Source organism: Diceros bicornis, chromosome X, assembly GCF_020826845.1.
Source record: "Diceros bicornis minor isolate mBicDic1 chromosome X, mDicBic1.mat.cur, whole genome shotgun sequence".
Classification (NCBI taxonomy): Eukaryota; Metazoa; Chordata; class Mammalia; order Perissodactyla; family Rhinocerotidae; genus Diceros; species Diceros bicornis.
Window position 1 is genome coordinate 35,757,609 of NC_080781.1, and position 20,346 is coordinate 35,777,954.

The 20,346-nt window shown below is 40.8% G+C and overlaps 1 protein-coding gene across 6 annotated transcripts in view; it reads left to right on the plus strand.

Annotated features, from left to right (window-relative positions):
* The window catches only part of USP9X (ubiquitin specific peptidase 9 X-linked), a 168,523-nt gene that overhangs the window by 20,231 nt on the left and 127,946 nt on the right, over positions 1–20,346 (plus strand). For 3 of the 6 annotated variants that reach the window (XM_058535666.1, XM_058535665.1, XM_058535667.1), the window contains exon 1: positions 3,798–4,470. The exons of 2 other annotated variants lie outside the window; for them this stretch is intronic. The gene's annotated coding sequence lies outside the window, so the exon portion shown is untranslated. Of the gene's footprint in view, positions 1–3,796; positions 4,471–20,346 lie in introns of those variants that run through there. One more of the 6 variants, XM_058535662.1, reaches the window with a different exon arrangement.

The following is a 20,346-nucleotide window of genomic DNA, read 5'->3' on the forward strand; positions in this document are numbered from 1 at the left end:
CTAAATGTCCTCGTAAACAATGAGTATACTTATCAAGCATTTCTGGGGGAAAAATAAGAGTGCAATGGGAAATTTTATGAGGAAATATAATAAGGCTTTGCCCTACCAAGGCAGAACAGGGAAGTAAAAAAATTACAGTTTTAAAGCTAAAGGACAGGTGTTAGAAAAGAGAAACCAAAACAGAGGAAATAAGGAAGGCCTGGACTATATGGACTTTAAACTGTGGCATTGAACCTAGTCTCTTAACGCAGAACTGTTCATTTCCTATCCCAGTAACTGAGTGGAAGGTATGAAAAGTGGGCAATTCTGTAGGCCACACCCACCCTGGGAGCCAAGGTCTACACTGGGTAGCTCCACAGCATAGGAAGGAGTGAGTTGCTGGTGAGCTTGACTTGATAGACTAAGTCTTCCTAGAAATGCTGGTGGGAGCATAATTTATAAGCTAAACCATATGACAGTGAATTTTTTTCCACTTTTTAAAAATTGTCGTAAAATATGTATAACATAAAATTTACCATTTTAAAGTGTTCCATTCTTTAGCTTTAAGTACATTCACAACGCTGTGCAACCATCACCACTTTCCATTTCCAGAACTTTTTCATCATCCCAAACAGAAACACCGTTAATTACCCATTAAACAATTACTCCCCATTCCCTCTTTCCCCCAGCCTCCAGTAGAATAACCTCTATTCTACTTGCTGTCTCTATGAATTTTTCTATTATAGGTACCTCATTAAGTGGAATCATACAATATGTGACCTCTTGTGTCTGGCTTCCTTTACTTAGCATGTTTTCAAGGTCCAGGTTTTAGCATGTATTGGAATTTCATTCCTTTTTAAGTCTGAATAATATTCCATTGATTGTATATACCATATTTGTTTTTCCACTCATCTGTTTCTACTCATGAACATTTGGATTTTTTCCATATTTTGGCTATTGTGAATAATGCTGCTATGAACATGGGTCAACAAGTATCTGAGTCCCTGCTTTCAATTCTTGTGAGTACACACTTAGGAGTGGAATTGCTGGGTCATATGGTGATTTTATGTTTAGCTTTCTGAGGAACTGCCAAACTGTTTTCCACAGTGGCTCTACTGTTCTACATTCCCACCAGCAATGTATAAGAGTTCCAGTTTCTACACATCCTTGCCAACACTTTATTTTCCATTTTTTTGATAATAGCTATCCTAATGGGTATGAAATGGTATCTCATTGTGGTTTTGATTTGTATTTCCCTAATGACTAGTGATGTTGAACATGTTTTCATGTGCTTACTGCAAAAAAGACTGCTGGGATTTTGATAGGGATTGAGTTGACTCTAGATCAATTTGGGGAGTATTGCTATCTTAACAGTATTAAGTCTTCTAATCCTTGAACATAGGCTGTTTTTCCGTTTATTTTGGTTATCTTTAATTTCTTTGAATGATGTTTTGTACTTTTCAGTGTACAAATCTTACAGTTTTTTTGTTAAATTCATTCATTAGTATTTTATTCTTTTTGATGCTATTGTAAACGGAATTGTTTTCTTAATTTCACTTTCAGATTGTTTATTGCTAGTATATAAAAATGTAATTGAAGTTTTAATATTGATCTTATATTCTGCAACCTTGCTAAACCTTTATTAGTTCTAATAGTTTTTTATAATAGATTCCTCGGGATTTTCTATATACAAGATCAGGTCAATTGTTTAATTGTTCCTTTCTTACCTGAATGCCTTTTAGTTCTTTTTCTTGCCCTGGTTTGAACTCCAAGTACAAGGTTGAATAGAAGTGGTGAGAGCAGACATCCTTGTTAAAGGTGCACTTTTGATAGGGTTAAAAGACCTGTGTTCAACATTTACCAATCTTGTCTGGTGACCATGGGCAAAATCACTTACCCTTTCTGTTTCCTTATCTAAAATCAATGATAGCGATATATGTTCTGGCTACCTCACCGAGTTCTGAGGATTAAATAAAACAACCATGCACTTAGCAAACCTACAGTGTACATGGATGGTAGTGTCTACTCTTTAGGAGCTCCTAAACTAGTGGAGAAGACAAGCCATTCATGGAAGTAATTATGAAAACAAGATAAAATGTGCTATGAATTATTAGAGCTATGAATTTTGTGTCATGGACACCTTATTAATTTTCAGGGGGGGGACCTTTGTAGAGTCTAGTACTGTATTGGGAAATGGTTTTAAAATTTAAGATACTAGTAACGTTTTGCTCTGTCACCCTAAATTAGTTTGGATTCCATTTTAACAACCCTTTATTACAAATTAGTATAATTATAACTAAACCCAACTGTTCTATGCAAAATATAATAACCTTCTTTTATAGGATTTTGCTATGATTTTGCATACAATTTGATGTTCATAAGCATTTTTAAATCAAAAGGAAATCTGTGGTAAATTAAGAACTGCTTTTCTTTTCTCTTTATGCGGGCATCTGAGGTAGACTATATAGAATTGTTCCAAGCTCTCCATTTACTTGAGATTAGCCTGTTAACCTTCACTTTGGAATATAAACATGTAGAAAATAGTCCATGACATAGTGAATGTCACGGGTTCATAAGGCCCTTCCGGGTTCTAACTGAATCGTGCGGATGATTTGGCAAAAGAGGCTAATCTTGCTACATTTAGTACTGCCTAGTCGCTATGCTGTCCGTGGCACTTTGTAATTTTTTCTTTGTTGTTCTGTTTTAAGGGCTCTTATGGCCAAAGGGTGGTCGATCACAGTTAGTCGCGCTGTGAGGAAGCCCAAGTGCCTTCAGGTACCAATGCTGCAGAATCATGTGAATGAGTTTCTCTGAGCACCTGCTTCATAGGGTGGGGGGAAGGCCCCCACTCCTAACTCTCCCCCTACTCCCGCTGCAGTAGATAGCCACACCTTCCCCCTATCGGCGCGGAGCAGGTGGCCAGGCTCTCAGGACCTCGCACTGCTGCCGCCCCCAAGGTACCCGCCCCATGGGCCCGGCCGGCCCACGTGACGCGGGGCAGCGGTGCTGCCAGGACCCCCAGGCACCGCGGGTGCGACCGCCCGGCGCGTGGTCTCGAGATCTCGTCTTTCCGCTACCCCTCCCCCCCATCCCGGAAAAAGGGGAGGCTGGTGACGTCATCATCCGGGCACTCGTCGCGGGGCCACGGTTCACAATGGAACAAAAACAAGCGGCCCAAGTCAAACTGTGAGCGACGCAGCTGTGGCTCGCGCTATTAACCCTGTACTAGCCACACACCCTGCCAGTCCCGACCTTCCAGCCCCTTCTCTGGTGTGGTATGCCAGGTCCTCTCGGGCCTCCCTTCCTCCACTTTTGCCCTTCCTCGTGCCACCTCTGCCCTAACACCACTCCCGAGCCGAGGGGTATGGTACAGAGTTCCTGGCCTTAGCGCGACCCTGGAGGGCCGGCCGGAAGAAGCGGAACTACATAAACATTCTTTACCGCATTGTCTTCCCCTCCCCCACCCCAGCTCTCCGGGTTCCAAGCGTATCGCCAGGCCCGACTCCCCCGGCGACACGCGCCACTCTCCGTGGCTCGACAGCCCTGGGTGGAGGAGGAGACGAGGGAGCTAGCAGAAGCAGCAGCTGAGCGAAAGGAGGGTGGATAAAAGGAGGAGGGCCGAGGGGGCGGGCTCCGAGAGGGGCGGGGCTTGATGGGGGCGGGGAACCTCGGGGCTTTGGGCGGTGCTGGGGCTAGTGGGAGTCTGCGCCGCCGCGCTGCTGCTGCTGCTGCTGCTGCCGCCGCCGCCGCCGCCGCCGCCGCCACCGCCACTGCTGCTGCCGCCGTCGCTACCGCCGCCGCCACTGGCCGAGCGTTTTTTTTTTTTTTTTTTCGTTTGCCAGATCCGCCATATTGACGAGGACGGGCATCCGCGGCTGCGGAAGCTAGTCTCCGCCGCCGCCGGAGCGGCAGCCTCCCCGCACCCGGCCCGTGTGGGCCTCTGCCGCGCGGAGCCCCTCCCCGCCCCGCTCAGCTCACAGGCCTCGCGGGAGCCCGCCGCTGCCGCCTCTCTCACGGGAGGCGGCCGCCTTAGCGCCCGGTGCTCGGGTCGGCGCCGGGAGCGAGGAGCGAGCCGCTGCAAAGCGAGCAGGCCCAGAGCGGGGACAGAGGCGGCGACGAGAGGAAGGTGAAGCCGCCACTGCGGGAGGAGGAGCAGAAGGAGGTGACGCAGGAGAAACGCACCGCCCGGAGCTCGTCTGCGCTCAGCGAGAGCCCCAGCCCGAGGCGAGAAGGGGGAAGAGGGCCGCCGCCGGCTGAGGAGGAGGAGGAGGCGGCCGCGGCCACCGCCGCTGCAGGGCGGGCGCGGCGAGCAGCGAATTCCGGCGCCCCCGTGCAGCCCCCGGTCCTCAACGGCCCGCAGCTTCTCGACACACTTTGTCGCCCGTCACCCCCGGGCCTGGGATGCACCCAGGGTCGGCCTTGTCCCGGGACTGAACCTTGCTGCCGCCTCCGCGTGCCCTGGTCCTGAAGAGAAGACGCTCGTGTCGTGCGGTGAGTAGCCAGCCGCTCCGGGACAACGCGCTTTTCCGGGGCCAACAGCTGGATGGAGGGGAGGGGAGGGGAGGCGAGGCGGGCGAGCGAGGGGGGTGTGCGTGTGCGCGGGCCCTCTCTCCGCGCCCGCGGGCTGGGGCTGCCGGGCGCCCCTCCTCCGCCCCGGGCTGGTGGGGCGCGCGCGGCGCGGCGGGGGCGCGGGGCTGGGTTCTGGGCCGAGCCGGCGTCCCGGGAGCGTGTCTCTGTGTTTTGGACTGTAAGGGAAAATGGCTGACGGCTCCGTCCCTCCTCCTCCTCCCCCTTCCCGTCCTGTCTGGGGCCGAGTGGGAGGATGGAGTCTCCCGGCGCGGCGTGCAGCCCCCGCATCCGCACCGGGGCCAGGTCGGCGCCGGGGGCTGGCGGCTGGGGGTCCCCCGACCCTGGGACTTGCAGCCCGGCGCTCGGCGGACTCGCGGCCGCTCTCCTCCTCTGGCTCGTTCCACTTGACACCAAACGCCATTACTGAGGTGGAGTGATTTGGAGCCGGAGAGCTAGGCCTCGGCGACGCCTGGCTATCAGGCCCGGCGACTTGTCCGCCTCCCCCCACCCTCCCGCGATAACCCGCAGCTTCTCCTGGGCCCTGAGGTCTAGGCGCCCGAGCTGGGTTATCGGCCGCCTCCACCTCCCTCGCCCCCCTTCATTTGCTGAGAGCCAAAGCCGCGAAAGGTGTTTTGATGCCGAAATCGCTTCCAAGCCAGCTTGGATCCACCACCTTTCTATTTTTAACTGTTTCTGCAAAAATATTAGCATGTGCGGGGTTGTGAATGATAAAGCCTTGCGATTCTTGTGATGCGAGGCTGCAGGTTTGAGGAACGGTTTATTTTTCATTCATTATGAAATAATCAGTTAAAGAGTTATGGAACAGGTGTATACACGTTCTGTAATATTTGTATGGGTTTCGGTGGCGACTGGAACTTCTACGGGAATGTTTAACATTTCCAATAGAACCTGCTGAAATTAAGCATCTTATGTTTTGAAAGTTCTATAGTTAGAACGTTAATTGGATTTTCCACCGTGCAGTCTACAGGTGTGTGTGATTTCTTCAGATTGTCTTTGCATTTAACTGAGCGGGTTGTAGATATTGGTTAAATAGCCATGCTTTGTTTTGGGGGGAGGGAAATGTTTGTAGCATTCTTTTACGTGGAAACCCATGAGTCCCCTCAGTCTACCTAATGTTTGTATACCTTCCTTTTGAGGAAGAATCTGGGGGGCATTGATTAGGAAACTTTTCAGCAGGTACTTAAGCCTCTGTTGTAGCTCTTTATCTACTCTTAGTGATTATATGGCAAGGACTCGTTAGCCATGACTAGCTTGGCTTTCTTATTCCGTACACTTGAACTTAAAAATAGATACTACATACTCTCCTTTAGATCTCAGTGGTCTACTGATTCAGTGGGCTGCCATTTTGGTTTCAGCGAACGCCTTCCAAGTTCTTCAAGATTTATGTATTAAGTATACAAAGATGTCAACATTTGTTTTCTCAATTTTAAAACTTGTGCTTCGTCATACTTGTAACTTTAACCCTTTAAGCTTTATTGTTCCAATGTTTGGGTAGAGCGCAAACCCAGAAGTATTTGGAATTGGTGTACAAAGGGTGTATTCAAAAATGTTTCTGATATTTTATGTTTTGCTTTCTCTAGTTTAAAAATAAGACTTTTGGACTATACGATTTTTTTCTCCCTACCCTTTTGCCTTTATTTTTTGCATGAACATTTAACTTGTCGTTCTTAACGTGTTATCTTAATGTTCTCTTGCCGTTTCTTCCTTTTGTTTACTGACCTTGGTAGTTTCTGAGGGGGAAAATTTCTAGAGAGATTAAATAACAGCAAGAACAGTACATGTGAGAATCTAAAATCTTCAGAACATAACTCTGAAGGGCAGATTTTACCTTTCACCAAATTATTGGGATCTCTAGTTGGTGTTCCATAGTTCTCTTGTTTTACCAATGGAATGCTCAAGTAGGATTTACTCTGGATCTTTTTTCTTCCAGGATCTTGAAATAAATTTTCTGACATCTCAAGAAGATGAGAGGTTTCGTGGATATCTCCTCAAAGATAATTTTTCTTTGACGTGGTAGTAGTAATGCTTACAGCTTTTGAAAATGGATGTTTGTCATGAATTTGCTAGTTATCAGGTTCTCGATTAGTTGGACGCAAGCGTTCTTTTAGATTATTTTTTATTTTATAAGGTCAATTTTAAAACGAATCAAGTGTTTATACTTTCAGAATTTTAATACTGAAACCAATCTTTGTTTAAATCAGGTTAAAGGAAGTTGTTTGAAATACTATATAGAGATGTGTATGTTAAAGAATTAGTCCTCTTGTCTGTCTTTTGGGCAATTACCTCGGGGAGAATCTTATTCTGGGGTTATTGAGCTAGTTTTTTTTTGTTTAAATTCTAAAAGAATATAATGCTTTCATGATAGCCTGCATTATAACAGCCGCCTCTTGCTGGTATGTTTTCTGAATCTTGAAATTTTCTTTCAAAAATTGAAAAAAATTTTACTTTCCATTTGATTCTTTTAGGAGCTGTATCTTTGAAAGCTAGTGTATTTACTATTAAGTGCTTGTCTTATTTTAACAGAATTTAGCATTAGTGTTTGGGAAAGGGTTAATGCATTGGACCTCAGTCCTGACTTGAGAATTACTTGGGGGAGTTTAAAAAAAAACCCCTGATGCCTGGGTCCCACTCCCAGAGACTGATTAATTGGTCTGATATGGGGCCTGGGCAAAGGTATATTTTAGAAGCACTGTGGATAATTCTCACGCAGTCAGGGTTGAAAACCATTGCGTTATTGCTGTTAGCCTGTTCTTAGTGAACTTTCAAATGGATAAATAGAGATTTTTTTCCCTGAACTATTTTCAGTTATCAGCATAATTGTCATTTATTGAGCATTAATTACGTGCCCGTACTGTTAAACATTTTCCATTTATTACCTTATGTAGATAGGATTGTTTCCATTATACCAGACGGAGGGACTGAGGTCTGTCAGACTCAACCAGTGGTGCTTCGACTACTATGCCACATTAGTGAAATGACACTGATTACTATTTTTAAAAAAACATTTGGAACTTTTGGTTTGTTTCCTGTACTAGAGTAGATTTAGATTAAAATTTTAATTAAAATATGACAATAGTCTGCAATTTGGGAGCTATCTTGGTTGGTCAAGGGAGATGTCAAAGCTTTGTAACAAATAGGTTCTTGCTCTTCCATATGTCTCCAAACATGTTCAGGTTGATAGTTCAGTTGATGGGTGTGTTTATGACTAAAGTAATGTTAGACAACTAATATTGCTAAAAGATGCAAGACCCAGACATTTGTCTCCCAGTAATTTATTTAAATCATCCCATAAATGAACATTTAACGTCATGTGAACTTCTGTTATTTCAGTTTGAGAATTCTTAGTTTTATTTAGCTTAGTTAAATATCTTAGAAACACTTAGAAAATCAGTGTAACTTTCACAGTTTTCAAAACTAAGGGTTTCATTTTGCATTTTTGTAGTATTGATAATTTAATAGAATGAATGAAATAGCAAAAGAACACCTTTATTTAGTGTTTATTTCCCTTGGTCCATTGTGCTAAATTCTGCATGGGGTGGGGGAAGCCTGCTAATGTAGGACCTGTGAGCATTCTTAATGTGGCACGAGATTTGTCAGAGAATTAATGATCACCGTAGTCCTATTTTCTATGCTATAAAGTCTATCATAAAGAAAAAAGACTTTATGAAACTTCTGATACTTAGGTATATTGGAGTTTGAATTTATCATTCAGGTGTTACTGTCGAATATAAAGTAATGACCAATGTAATATACTTTGAAGGATTAAGGTGTGAAAAAGTATACTGTTAAGATGAAATATCTTACCTAAATTTATTCTTCAAATGTGCCTGTCCTAGTCTTGCAGGCTTCAGTGTGCACACGCACACACACAATACATGTATTCGACAACAAATGGGTTTCCAATTCTATTTTCAGCCACTGTCTAGCAGTGATTTTTTACCTCAGCTGTGTACAGAATCGCCTGTGGAGCTTTTCCAAAATGTATATGCCTAGTTCTTACTCCCTGGAGATTATAATTGAGTAGGTTTGGGATGGGAACTGGGCATTAAAAAAAACCTCAAAAGATGATTCTGATGTGCACCTGGAGGGTTTTTTTGCAATTCATTGTAGGGAAAGGGGAGCTCTGAGACTCTTGAGTTTTGTGTCCTAACATTCGGCAGTAATATTCTTCATTGAGTTTAGTTTTGTCTGTCACACTGCCAAAAAATTCCAGACACAAATGTAGTGAAAAGTTCAGACACTAGATTAATAATTGGGAGAGGCTGGAATTCCACTTAGAATTTTATACACACATGTAAAATATATTTGTTTATTATCTCTTACTGAGCACCTTCTTAGAGTTATGGTTCCAGCTCTAATACTAACATTATTATCTGTTAAGGCATTAGTTTTCTTTTTATCCATTCAACAAATATTTATTGGGCATCTACCATGTGCCAGGCACTGTTCTAGAGGTTATTGTTGTCTAGAAGCTTATGTTGTATGAAATGAGGGGCATTGGACTAGCTGATCTCTAAAGTCCTTACTAGCTCTAGTTTTGTCATTATTGTGTCTCGTAGAAAGAGATTGAATTAAGCTGTTTTAAGAAATATACGTAGATGGTGTAAGCTGATGGAATTTTCCTTTTACCTTGCAGTTTCTTTAAGTAAGTTAAATAGAATTTTGTTCAGAATTCCAGTCTTTTCCAGGGAGCTCAAGTGTCAAGTACAGTAGAAATGAATTCTTTTGGAATTCTCGCATATTGGCTTTAGGAATAGCTGTACTTGATGTTTTTAATTTTTGGCTGGAAATTACATACTCTGGTACCATCCCTTCCTCCTGCCATTCCTTTTCTGTATTGATGCTCTTTCAGTTATCTCTATACTGTTTGTATACTTTTCTTTTTGTTTTATTTATTTTGTTCAGATGCTTTGATTAATTTTGTCCTCCAAATTCTTTTAGGTTGGTGGCATCCATCTGGTGAGACTCAAGATCCTAAGTCACTGATACATCCCTAGCTCCTAGAAAGTGCCTGGCACATAGACATTCAGTAATTATTTGTTGGATGAATAATCAGTTCACCATATTATATTCTCGGTATGATTTCTCTATTTCTTTGCTAATTCTCTTTATTACTTGGAGTCACTTAACTTCATCTAATAATCCTTTTATGATGAGCAGTCCTGGAAGGAATCTTTAGATCTAGTCAAACTCCTTGTTTTTCAGATGAGGAACATGGCTCAAAGAGGTGAAGTAATTTGATTAAAATAGCATGCATAGACTACCTTCTGAGTGAAGGTATTTCTGTATCTAACAAGTCAAATTAATTATTAAATTCTTTGAATTCCATTACCTTTGTGGTCACTTGCATAAAATTCACACTTACATCTCTCCCTCATAATGGATGATAAGGTCAGGGATTCTGTCCTTTTGTGTGTTATAGAGCACATAGAATAGGATTGTTGACAATAACTGTTTGATTGCCTGAAGGGCAAAATATGGAGGAATATTTGCCTCCCATGCCTAGAACTGCTTGTACAAAATTTATATATTGTCATATTATGGCCCGTTTCAGTTTATCCTTTCTGTAATTGATCAATCATGTAAGTTTTGAACAGTTTAGACCCATATTGGCCAACCATTATCAAAGGAATTGTTTTCCTTGGGGTGATTTTGAGCTGGTAGTCTTAGATCCAATTCTCAGCCACAGAGCCTGTGAAGTGGGAAGAGAAGAAAATTTAGGAAGAAAAGAAGGAGTAGGAGAAGCCTCCCTTTCCTATCCTATTTATGTCCATTTCCTTCCTACTGACTTTGGTGGTTATTGAGAGTTGTAAGTGTAGGTTGTTGGTTACATCTCTGTTTTCTGGTCTTTTATCTCAGCTAGTTATTTAGAACTTCTAAGCAAGTCTACTCAATTAACTTGGACAGCAGGGAGCATGCAAATTATTGTGTAGTATTAGACCCATGTTCTACTCTAACAGAGTATTTTATCTCTGATCAAGGTAGTTTAGAAAGATTTGGTTGCTCCACTTGATAACACCTCCCAAGTTCAGAGCAGGGATCAGCAAACTTTTTCTGTAGAGGCCCAGATTATAAATATTTTAGGCTTTGCGTGCTAAGAGGCAAAATGGAGGATATTAGGTAAATTTTCTATTGATTAAATTCAAAATATAAGGATAATTGAGTACAATTATTTGTAATTCAGGTCTAATGAGAAGAATAGAATTGGGGGGGCTAATAATATAGTATTTTGCCTAACTGGAGTTTAAAGTTAGTGTTCTTTGTCATCAAATTGATTGTAAATGTTCCTGTGTGAAATCCATTCTCAGTTTGTGGGCTGTACAAAAACAGGAGGCTGTATTTGGTCTGTAACCATAGTTTGCCAGCCCTTGTTTAGAGCAATGGTTTTCAAGCCTGGAGGGCTTGTTAAAACAGGTTTGCTGGGCTCTGCCCCCAGAGTTTGATTCAGTAAGTATGGAATAGAGCCCGAGAATATGCATTTCTCAGGTTCCCAAGTATGGAACCACCCTTGGAGAGTTACTGGTTTAGAGATGAATTGCAGTATATCTCACTTTTCTTCAGGCTTATCATTTCATCTGGTTTTCTTGAATCTTTGTTTTGTACTTTATTTTAAATTCAACAATTATATGTTAAATGCCTATTATGTGCTAAGTATTGTACCAGGTAACAGGGATACAAGGTGAGCAAAATAGAATTGTCCCTCTCATAGATACTGGTTAAGAGTGAGTTTAAAAATCAGTTTCCACAAACCTTTAGAGCTAGTCTGTGAGACGAAGAGCATCATTTTAAAAGCAGGGCAGTGGTGTTGTATACTCATGTTAAACGAAAGCTAAATTGGAAGGAGGCATTATCAAAATATTTCATTAATTTGGTATCTTAGGGGATAATGTTCTGTATAAATGAATTTTTCAGAACACCAAAGCTTACTTTTAAATACTTAAACTGGTTTATTGTTTGACGGAAAGCTTTCTAAAGAAGTTATGTACTTTCTCTATAATTTTTATCAGATTATGAAATTAATGTATTCTGTTGTTAAGAAAAAGTTTGGGGAGCATGAGGGAATAAAAGCAAAAAGCGAAACACGCAAACCCCACCTCTGATAATTCCATCATGTAGAAGCAACCATATTATTAGATGTGTGTTGAATCAAAGGTTCACAGTTACATAATCAGTTTACTAAGTTGTGTTTCCTCCTGTCCTCTGCCTCCACTTAATCCTGCCTCAGGACTTGAGTGTGTGCCATTTGTTCATCCTGCCCAGGAGACACTGTTTTCATTTCATGTCCCTCCACCCTTCTCCACCTTTTTTTTTTTTTTTTTTTTTTTTAGATACTTTTGTAAAGACTGCTCAAAACTCGCATCATGGAGTTAATTTTAATATAACTTTCCAAGTTAATTTCCCACCATTTTTTCTTTCTTTATTTTTCCCCCTTTTCTCCGTTTACTTGACTCTCCCAGTTCTCTGAGCACTGCCTGTGTTCCCACTTCTGTTACTTCTTTCTTCAGTGTCCTTTTCAGAGGCTTCTTTTTTTTTTTTTTTTAATTTTTTGTTTATTGCAGTAACATTGGTTTATAACATTGTAAAAATTTCAGGTGTACATCATTGTACTTCTATTTCTGCATGGACTACATCATGTTCACCACCAAAATACTAATTACAACCCATCACCACACACATGTACCGAATTATCCCTTTCACCCTCCTCCCTCCCCCCTTCCCCTCTGGTAACCACCAATCCAATCTCTGTCCCTATGTGTTTGTTTATTGTTGTTATTATCTACTACTTAATGAAGGAAATCATACGGTATTTGACCTTCTCCCTCTGACTTATTTCACTTTGCATTATACCCTCAATGTCCATCCATGTTGTCACAAATGGCTGGATTTCATCGTTTCTTATGGCTGAGTAGTATTCCATTGTGTATATATACCACATCTTCTTTATCCATTCGTCCCTTGATGGGCACTTAGGTTGCTTCCAAGTCTTGGCTATTGTGAATAACGCTGCAATGAACACAGGGGTGCATGTACCTTTGCAAATTGGTGTTTTCAAGTTCTTTGGATAAATACCCAACAGTGGAATAGCTGGATCATATGGTAGTTCTATCCTTGATTTTTTGAGGAATCTCCATACTGTTTTCCATAGTGGCTGCACCAGTTTGCACTCCCACCAGCAGTGTATGCGAGTTCCCTTCTCTCCACATCCTCTCCAACACATATTGTTTCCTGTCTTGTTAATTATAGCCATTCTGACGGGCGTGAGGTGATATCTCATTGTAGCTTTGATTTGCATTTCCCTGATAGTTAGTGATTTTGAACATCTTTTCATGTGTCTGTTGGCCATCTGTATATCTTCTTTGGAGAATGTCTGTTCAGGTCTTTTGCCCATTTTTTAATTGGGTTGGTAGTTTTTTTGTTGTTGAGATGCATGAGTTCTTTATATATTTTGGAGATTAAGCCCTTATCAGATGTATGGTTTGCAAATATCTTCTCCCAATTGTTAGGTCGTCTTTTCGTTTTGTTGATGGTTTCCTTTGCTGTGCAGAAGCTTTTTAGTTTGATGTAGTCCCATTTGTTTATTTTTTCTATTGTTTCTCTTGCCCAGTCAGATGTGGTGTTTGAAAAGATGTTGCTAAGACCGATGTGGAAGAGCATATCAGAGGCTTCTTTTTCTTTGCTAGTACCAGTAACATCATGAACATAATTTAATTGCTCTTTGGCCTGTTTCATTTTATGCGTCTGTTGCTTATCATCTTCAGTGGCTATTGAGGTTTACAGGATGTTCACATATACACTAAAAGGTGCTAGGCTTTTTTGAATTAATGTTTTTGCTTTTTTTTTTAAGCTATCTCATTTTCTCAATAATGGTTATTTTCACAGTTGTCAGTCATGGTTCCAGTCTTAATTTCCTCCTTTCTTTCTTTCTTTCTTTTTTTTTTTTTTTAATAATTTTATTTATTTATTTATTTTTCCCCAAAGCCCCAGTAGATAGTTGTATGTCATAGCTGCACATCCTTCCAGTTGGTGTATGTGGGACGCGGCCTCAGCATGGCCGGAGAAGCGGTGCGTCGGTGCACGCCCAGGATCAGAACCCGGGCCGCCAGCAGCGGAGCACACGCACCTAACCACTAAGCCACGGGGCCGGCCCTCCTCCTTTCTTTTTAATGTGCTGTGGACTAGGAAATGAGATAACAATGCATATTACAAATGTGTGTATAAAGAGTGAGGATCTCTTACAAGAACTTTGTAATGAGCTCTGCTTTGTGTTTCTATACCTTTTCCCAATGAAAAATGTTAGCTAGTCGTCAGCTGTGATGTATTTGACTTTTGTATAGTCTCTGTTTAATACATGTGTTAACAATCCTGAACCTCCCTTCAAGTCCAGACTTCTGTCCATTAGCTGATGAAAGAAGTTTCTTCTTATTGCCTGCCTGAGAATAGTTCTGTTTCAGTAGCTTTGCTGTATTTGACCATTAGTGTCTTGTATGTTAATTTGCAAGTTTGGTTGTATTTTGTGCTTTTATGAAAATGAGTGGAAAACAAAAGTGTATCAGCTGGAGCTCTCAAACTTAATATCCTTGAGATGGAGAACTAATTAGGGATATGAATCTTTAGCCTTACCAGGTTAGGCTGTGCTCATTGGTTATGTTGGTTGACTTTGTTCAATGGTGAATGAAATAATTAGAATGAAACAAGAACATAAGTATGGCAAATATGTAATTAGGCTTATATGTGAAAGATAAGGTGTAATTAGGGATTTTTTAATGTTTCCTTGCATTCTGACTCTGAGAGTTGGAAAAACCCCTAGAAACATGTGAATCTATTGTTAGGCTTTGAAATATTTGACTTCTGTCACATTTTCAGGAATGTATTATGTATGAAAGGAGAGTACTGCCTGTATATAGAGTTTGCCTCAACTCTTGTGGAGATGACTACAGAAAATCTCATTTACTTTTATTTAATCAGTATGTCTATATCTGTTTACTGTGTCCTTTGTAGATAAATATTAATCAATTATCCAAGATTCTTGAGAGTTTTTGTCTTGGAGTTTGCTGAGCTGGGGTGAGAGGGATTGTGGGTCCAGGCTGAGGGTTGGAGGAAGAACTTAATGTAGTGCCTGCCAGGGGTATTCCTGGTCTGATAGTGGATGTCATTATCTGGCTATATAAATGTCAGATGTCTTGGATTGCTCCTACTCGAGGATTACCTTAGTTATCCTCAGCACATCATAGAAGAATTGTGTCAGTGAAAGGAGAATCATGGAAAGATACTTTGGCTACCATTCATCTGCACAGCCACAAGAATCAAGTTCTTCAAGTACCTCCTTATCTCTTTGTGCTCTCTCTCCAGATACTCCTCAAAACTCTTACCATGCCAGTTCTACCCAAACAAGGTCATTTTGACATAATTCCAATCTACTTTTCCAAAGTTATTTCTTGTTTTCCCACCTAATCAAACTATCCATAGTTGATATGGATACCTCTAGCCTTTCCTATTCCCATGCCTCTACTCTTGGAGCTCCGTCTCTCCTCTATGGCTAGCCTACAATGTGATAGCTCACATGCTATCTTCATGAAGTATTTTCTGATTCTCTCTAGTTGGAAGTGGTCTTTACTTTCTCTGAATTCTGGTAACTTTTTATTTTTTACGCTTTTAGTCTTAACTCATTCTACTCCATTTTCTTTTCTTTGTGTTTCTTCAGAAACAGCCCCTGGGAAAGGTGGCTCTGAGAAGTTTCTTGAGATCCAGTCGATAGTTTCCAAGTCTGAACTGTCCTTTGTGGGTGGTCAGAACCTCCCTCAGCCTGATGAAAGAGTGTAGTGGGTAGTAAAGAGCTCTAATCTCAGTCAAAAGGCTTGGATTACAATTGTAACTATTCTACCAACTAGTGAGCAAGTTAGTTAACCTCCATGAAATTGTAAAATAAAGGATTTGGACTGGATGATTGCTGTCTTATAACAATTGAATTCCTTTAGTACCATTCTGGCACAAGGGGATATAAAGATGATTAATCCTTACTTTCTAGGCTCTTATGTTTAGTGGGCCAGACAGTTATATAGTATGATAAGTGCTGTGTTAAATGGAGTTGTGAAAAATGGAGTGGTAGAAGAGATGAAGAAGTTCTAGTTTGGGGTTGAGTGAGGTTTGCTGGTCTTCAAAGGTTTACTATTTTGGTGGCCCTATGAATTAGAGCAGGGATTTCTGGGCAGAGGGAGCAATTTGAGATTAGAGTTTTTAACCACAAAACTATCCACAGTTTGGACCAGATAATTCTTTGTTGTGGGGTGCTGTTCTATTCCTCCTGGCCCCTCCCTGCAAGGTGCCAGTAGTACCCCTCTCCCTCAGTTGTAACAACTAAAATTGTCTCCAGACATTGCCAAATGTGTCCTGGGGGCAAAATTTGAGAACCACTACTTGAAATGGAGGAATGGAAGTGTCAGTGTAGTGTTTTTAGAGAAACACTAGTAGTAGAATGTAGAAGGAACACTGGAGATATTGGGAGAGAAGGCATTATGGGAGATGAGACTGGAAAGGTAGTTTGAGTGAGGCTAGATCACAAAGGATGACCTCAAGTGCCGTGTTAGGGCACTTAAACATTTTGTTAGGGTAATGAGGTGGGCTGTCAAGTTTAAATGAAATGAGACATGATTAGATTTGTGTTTGTTTTTTGGAAGATAATTCTGATGGCATGGTGAACATGTTGGGGGAGTGAGTAGCAGAGGAATTGAGACAGTATTTGTAATAGTTCAGCTGAGAGATAAGAGAATGGTTTAGGGAATGGAATAAAGGAAGGAGGTACCTGGGACTCCCCTTTTATGAGGGAGGTGCTGCTAATTTGACTTTGGCTTCTCTGTTGCTGAATGGAGTACTGAGCTGGAAAGCAAAACACCTTTAATTGTCTTCTTTTTCAACTCTTTCTCCCATCCCTAATTCCCTTTCCGCACTGAGCTGCTGTCAGATCTGTTGAAAGGTCATCGAGAGAGAGGAATCTGGGTTATAGAATGACTGTATTTTCTTAATGTGGCTCCATTACTTAAACAGTGGATTATCAAAGCACATGTCTTTCTTACCACCCCCCTCCCCCTAAATGTTGTAGGGAACTAGGATCTGGCATCCAGAGAGTGTTAACTATAGGCTCTCCATGGTTTGTATAGGTGTTATTTTATAGCTTTTAAAATAGGTGGATACACAAAAATAGGTGAATAACCTTATCGTTTAAATAGTAGCAATAATTCAGTTGGCTCCTATTTTGGAGATTTTTTTGTTTGTTTTAAAATAGCGTTCGTATTTTAAGTGAAAATGGTGTAGTCAGTGGAAGGGTACTGGACTCGGAGTCAGAGGGGCTGTATTTTAGTTTCAGTTATCCCGCTCTCTCTGTGTGAAGTCTTAGCTGACCTCTTGGGTCCTCACTGCTCTTATCTGTAAGATCCCAAGGTGTTGGACAAGAAATGACTTAAGCTACCTCTTTTCTTTTTTTTTTTTTTTTAGGAATCAGTAAATTTCATCTTTATCCCTAGAGATGTGGGAAAAACGAGTCTAAAGAAGAGAAATTTTCAAGTAAAGGAAAATAGGAACAGTAAAAAGGGTTAAGTAGGTTTAGGAGTTGTTGGATTGACAAGTAAAGGGAGGAATAATATAATAATTTGAATGTTTCCTTTGTTTTTCCTTTGCGTTTGTCTGTGTGTCCGTCTGTCGGTCTGGAGGGCTTTATTTTATTTAGAATCCTGTGGGTTAATTGTGCTTGTAGTGTGGATTTAGGGACCACAGACTTGGTAGCCAGGGGTATAATTTCTTTGCTGGCAGAGCAGCTTAAAGTTTGGTTAAGTTTTCATCTGAAGTCTAGCTTAAGCTTTAAGAACTTACTGCTGTTAAAAAGTGATGTAGGTTGCTAAGGAAAATAATATTCAGGGGAAATTGTTTTTTCTGAATTGAAGATGAAAGGATGCAGATAAATATAGTAGCAGTGATTTTGTCTGGCACAGACGGTTTCAGAGAAAACGTTGGTACCTACTTTTTCATCACTATAAGAGGAGTACCAAAAGAAGCTTATTGTTTTTATTGTCTATCATTAGGCCAGTCATTCTCAAACTTACTGGTCTCAGGACCCCTTTATAATTATTGAGGACCCCAAAGAGCTTTTGTTTATGTGGAATTATATCCATTGATATTTACTATATTAGAAATTAAAATGGAGATATTTTAAAAAATTATGTATGCATTTAAATAACAAAACTCACTGCATGTTAATGTAAATAATACTTTTATGAAAAATAACTTTTCCAAAGCAGAAATTAGTGAGAAGAGTGGCATTATTTTTACATTTTTGCAAATATCTCATATCTGGCTTAATAGAAGACAACTGGATTCTCGATCTGCTTCTGCCTTCAGTCTCTTGTGATATAATACATCATGTAGCCTCTGGAAGAACTCCACCGTATATCTGAGCGAGAATGACAGTGAAAATGGCAAATAACGTCTTACTATTATGAAAACAATTTTGATTTCTTGGATATCCTGAAAGGACCTCAGTGGACCAGTGCCTTAGACTCCCAAGGGAAGTTTGACGTTATCTTTTGAGTGGCTTACCTACTATAAATTTTTACTTTTTAATTGAGCTATAACTTGCATACTGTGAAGTCCACAAATCTTAGGTGTGTAGCTTGAGGAATTTTCGCAAATGTATACATCTGTATAACTGCTGTTGAGATCAACATATAGAACATTTCCAGCATCTCAGAAGGTTCCCTCATGGCTCTACTCACCCCCCCCCCAAGTGATATTCTGACCTCTGATTCATATTCCATGAATTAGTTATGCCTGTTTTTGAACTTTATATAAATGGAATAATACAATATGCACTCTTGTATCTGGTTTCTTTTGCCAAACATGTGATTGAATAATTTCTTCTTTTTCATTACTGTGTAGTCATTGTATGAAATATACCATGATTTATTTAACCATTCTACTGTTGGTGGACTTTCAGATTGTTTACGGTGTTTTCACTAATTATAAACAGTGTTACCATGATCATTTTAGTACGCCTTTTTTATTCGTCTTTTGGTACACACCCAGAAGTGGAATGGTACACACCCAGAAGTGGAATTGCCGGCTTATAGGGTATCATGCGTGTTTAGCTTTAGTAGATACTGCCAACCAGATTTCCCAAGTAGTTGATTGTACCAGGTTAGAATTGTACCAGCTTAAAATCCCACCAGCAGTGTAGTTCAGGTTGCTCTTCCTTATCAACACTTATTGTCAGTCCTTTTAATTTTAGCCATTTTCATGGAGATTTAGGAATACCTAATCATGGCTTAAATATTCATTTGCCTGTGTCTCATGATGTTTATAGCCTTTTCATGTGCGTAGGGGTCTTTCAGCTGTTGAATTCTTCCTTACCTGTAAAATCTGAAGTTTGACCAGTAGACAGCTTGAAGTCTCTTGTAGCTCAAAATCACTAGTTGAGTGAATTCTCTGAAATAAGAGATTTTCAAAAATGAACTTAATTGATTTATTAGTAACAAGGGGTTAAATATTCCTAATAATTTTTTAAAAATTATGTATGTTTGGCTTTAGAGTATGTCTGGAAAGATCTTTGCTCTTGAGAAAATCGATACTCCATACTAAAATATGGCCTTTAGAAGTAAATAAACTAAGAAGACAAGAAATAACAAGCATTGGCAAGGATGTGGAGAAAAGGGACCCCTATGCACTGTTGGTGAGAATGTAAATTGGTGCAGCCTCTATGGAAAACAGTATGGCGTTTACTCAAAAAATTAAAAATAGAACTACCATACGATCCAGCAGTTTCACTTCTGGGTATTTATCTGAAGAAAATGAAAACACTAACTTGAAAAGGTATGTGCAACACCGTGTTCATTGTAGCACTGTTTAGAATAGCCAAGATATGGAAACAACCTAAATGTCCATCGATGGATGAATGGATAAAGAAATTGTAGGGGGCCCGCCCTGTGGCTTAGCGGTTGAGTGTGCGCGCTCTGATGCTGGTGGCTGGGATTCGGATCCTGGGCGCGCACCAGCGCACCACTTGTCCAGCCATGCTGAAGCAGCGTCCCACATACAGCAACTAGAAGGATGTGCAACTATGACATACAACTATCTACTGGGGCTTTGGGGAGAAAAAGGGAAAAAGAGGAGGACTGGCAATAGATGTTAGCTCAGGGCCGGTCTTCCTCAGCAAAAAGAGGAGGATTGGAATGGATGTTAGCTCAGGGCTGATCTTCCTCAAAAAAAAAAAAAAAAAAAGAAATGGTAGTATCTATATACAATGAAATATTATTCCGCCATAAAAAAGAATGAAATCTTGCCATTTGGGACAACATGGATGGATCTTGAGGACATTATGCTAAGTGAAATAAGACAGAGAAAGACAAATACCATATGATCTCTCATATGTGGAATCGAGAAAAAAAAAACCCAACCTCATAGATAACAGAGAAGAGATTGTGGTTGCCAGAGGCAGGGAGTAGGGGGTGGGAGAAATGGGTGACAGGGGTCAAAAAGTAAAAAAATAATGTATTGAATGTCAAAAAAAAAAAGAGAAAGAAGCCAGGAAGCTTATTCGAGTCTACCTCTGTTCTGCTTCAGGACTTTTTAATGTATCCCAATAAATGTCTAAGCTTAGCTATCATTTTTTGTGTGAAATTCATTTTAAAGAATTTCCTTGCTACCTTGCCCCTGGGGGTGGGGGGAGGGGGTGCTTAGACTGGTAAATTTCTTAAGGGCAGAAACTGAGTCATATTTACTGTTCTCTTTCCA